This window comes from Arachis ipaensis, chromosome B08, assembly GCF_000816755.2.
Source record: "Arachis ipaensis cultivar K30076 chromosome B08, Araip1.1, whole genome shotgun sequence".
NCBI classification, from domain to species: domain Eukaryota; kingdom Viridiplantae; phylum Streptophyta; class Magnoliopsida; order Fabales; family Fabaceae; genus Arachis; species Arachis ipaensis.
Genome location: NC_029792.2, coordinates 7,127,226 through 7,130,897, shown reverse-complemented (window position 1 = coordinate 7,130,897; position 3,672 = coordinate 7,127,226). Strand labels below are relative to the sequence as shown.

At 30.2% G+C, this 3,672-nt stretch overlaps 1 pseudogene; it reads right to left on the bottom strand.

The window, feature by feature from the left end:
* On the bottom strand, nt 1,288-2,651 carry LOC107610348 (annotated as a pseudogene).

The following is a 3,672-nucleotide window of genomic DNA, read 5'->3' as shown; positions in this document are numbered from 1 at the left end:
AATAATATTAAATTAATTAATTTTTTTTTAAATATAATTTATTTATTTAATTTAAGTATAAATAAATTTTCATGTATTTAGATGTCATGTGCAATACTCAACAGAATTAATAGTTTAGAAAATTAATCTATTAATGTGCTAACAAATTATTGATAAGTGTAGACTGCATCATTCACATGTCAATCAAATAACCAGTATTGTATGCTAGATAAATGATATTATAGAAGATAAAACTAATAATTTTTTGCAAAAAGTTATGCGTGAACTTTCTTGCAAAAATTCTTGTGTCTAAACCTTTTATATATGTTCCATGGTATCTATTACTTGCTCTCCATGCATCCAAAGTCCATTATAAACTGTTGTTTAATATTCTATTATTTTTTCATTCATTCTTGCCACTCTCATTATTTTCAACAACTACTCTTGTTTCGTTCATACCAACCATTCTCATGTTGAGTCCTATAAAATCATTCTAGATTAATACTTATTTATTGTTAATATTTTTTGTGAATTTTTTTGTCAACAATATAAATTTTCGAATACCATTTTAGTAGTTTATTCTAGATAGTTATAAAACTCGACCTAATTAATGAAATTTAAAAGTTATAATAAGAAGGATTATTTGTTGTTAAAATTTATTGTGAATTTTTTTTGTCAATGATATAAACTTTGGGGTACCATTTTACTAATTTATTCTAGATAGTTATAAAATTTGACTTAATTAATGAATTTTAAAAGTTATAAGGATTAAATTGATTAGCTATAAATTTTTAGTGTAAATTTAATTTTTATTTGATTTTAAAATTTTGTTTTTGAAAAAAATATAAAAAAAGATTATTTAATGGTTGTGCAAAAGAAAATATATGAATGAAGATTTTTTTTTTAATTGTTGTTAATAAAATTCAATTGTAATAAAAAAAATATGAAAGGCCCACTAGGCCATGTGGGTTGAGAGTGTGACCTGTTATCCCTTTCTATTGTCATGAGTCGAGCATGGTAGAATTCCACCTATACTTAGAGCGAGCGGGTCAACATTTTTGACCCTCATTCAAGCCCAATTTCAACACAATAATGCTCTAGTGTTGCCAAGCTCAACAAATATTATTACTTCTCATTAACCATATAAACTCGTATTTTTCAACATATATCACCTAGGTAAGACTTACAAACTTAAGAATTTTGCAAAATGGTAAACACACACAGCAGTCCTCTCAGCTTCCAGAAGTGCTGCTTCTTTAGATTTGTTAAATCTATCATGTAATATATAACAAATGTTGATATTTTGTGTTCTCTCTTTCTCCTCTCTCTATACAGTCTTGATCACAGAACATTTAGAGGGACCTGATTTAAAAATGTTTATGTGTCATCATTAGGACTTAATAAGCTGGCAAAAACAAGGCTTTGAAAGAATGCAGAAATAACCCAACAGTGCCGACATCATCAATATCTGCTGCCTCCAAGTCCAAATTGGTCATCTTCGAAAGAACCCACTTCACAATTTTCTTTTGTCGGCTTTCAGTGTTAAGCTCAACAATGTAGAGGAACACCTGAGCCAAAGAAATTGTACCTGTCAATATCCAAAACACAGCAAATATTCTTCCTGCTTCAGTCGAGAAACTCTTATCACCATATCCCAGGGTTGTAAGAATAGAACAAACGCAGTAAAACGGATCGACGAATTTCAATTTCTCAACCATGATCAAGAAAACTGTCCCTGCTATGATCATAATCAAGAGAAGGAAAAAGGCCAAAAGGAATTTGTATCTTGTTTTTTTACCTCAACCTCCTTTAGAATTTCTCTTTGACCAACATTTTGGTTCATGTGCAAAGCTTTAACTAGCAAGAATTCTTGCTTCTCAACCAAGTAATCTGCTGGTTTGCCTAGGATTAGTCCAACCAATGCCATTCCGGTGAAAACAAAAGCGCATGCAAGTAGCTTTGTAAGGTTGCTATTCGGAACAATATCTCCATAACCAACTTGGTCATTGTTACAATTGTGAAGTATACAGGTGATGATAACCCTCTTTTATTTATTTATTTATTGTTTTGAAGAATTTATTTACTTTTTCAATTTTTCTTCTTAGAACAAAGGTCAAGTGTTGATGTAACACTGTGGCATCATCTGATTCAACTAGTGTTATGTTAAGTAATTCAATTGATTGTTGAGTTGGTTTTTCATTATTTTTTCCCCCTATAGTATTCACCTTGCTTTGAACTAACTTTTTTAGAAAGAATTAGTTTGATATTAAATATTGACTATTGGGTATGGACCATAGTATAATATTATTGATTATGGTCCTTTTTGGAATAAACCTAAAACATTGATGATTGTTATATTGACCTTGCTTTGAACTAATTTATGCTTCATAGATTGAGGCATAAGGATAAAGGACCTTGTTCTGGTTCCAGTTATTCTTGAGCTTTGTGAGTAGTGTTATTTTTTCTGATGGAGTTTTCAATGAACTTGAAGGTGGATATGGTGTTTGCCACAACTTTTTTTTTCCAACTTGGAACTTCATATTTTGAAATGGTTGTGTTTTACAGGTGGTTGTGGAGCTTGTGTGGTTTTGATCTCCAAGTATGATCCTATACTTGATAGAATTGAAGACTTAATGGCGAGTTCTTGCCTTACACTACTTTGCAGCATACATGGCTGTTCAATTACAACAAGTGAAGGCATTGGAAACAGTAAAGATGGACTCCACCCAATTCACAAAAGAGTTGCAGGATTCCATGCTTCACAATGTGGCTTTTGCACTCCCGGAATGTGTGTGTCGCTCTTCGGTACTCTTGTCAATGCTGAAAAGACCAATCGTTTGGAGTCACTATTATTTGTAAAATTTTTAAGTTTGCAAGTTTCACATCGGTAATATATGTTGGAAAATAGGTGTTTATATTGTTAATGAGAAGTAATGATGTTTGCCACTATGGCATTATAGTGTTGAAATTGGGTTTGAATGAGAGTTAAAATGTTGACCTGTCCGCTCTAAGTATAGAATTGGGCCTCGGTGCTTGGGCGAGGGCCCAAATATCTAAGATTCTAGACATAAAGGGCAACGCGTGAGATTGAATTCACATAGCACCGGGCATGCTCGATTCATGACAATAGAGAGAGATAAGGTCACACTCTCAACCCACCCGGCCTAGTGGGCCTTCCAAAATTTTTTTAATTATACTTGAATTTTTTTTAACAACAATTAAAAAAAAAAAACTCAGTTCCTATATTTTTCTTTTGTACAACCATTAAATAATCTTTTTTATTCATATTTTTTTGGAAAACAATTTTAAAATCAAATAAAAATTAAATTTCACAATAATAAAATTTATACCTAATCAATTTAATCCTTATAAGCTTTAAAATTCATTAATTAAGTCAAATTTTATAACTATTTAGAATAAACTAGTAAAATAGTTCCCAAAGTTTATATTGTTGACAAAAAAATTCACAAAAAATTTTAACAACAAATAATCCTTCTTATAACTTTTAAATTTCATTAATTAGGTCGAGTTTTATAACTATCTAAAATAAACTACTAAAATAATACTCAAAAATTTATATTGTTTTAGCAACCAAAATAGAAATAATGTCTTTGTAACTGTTGGTCACAAAAGCGGTTGCTATTTTTTATTGTCGGACCAATTTTTTTAAAAAAGAAGAGTGATTAATATTAT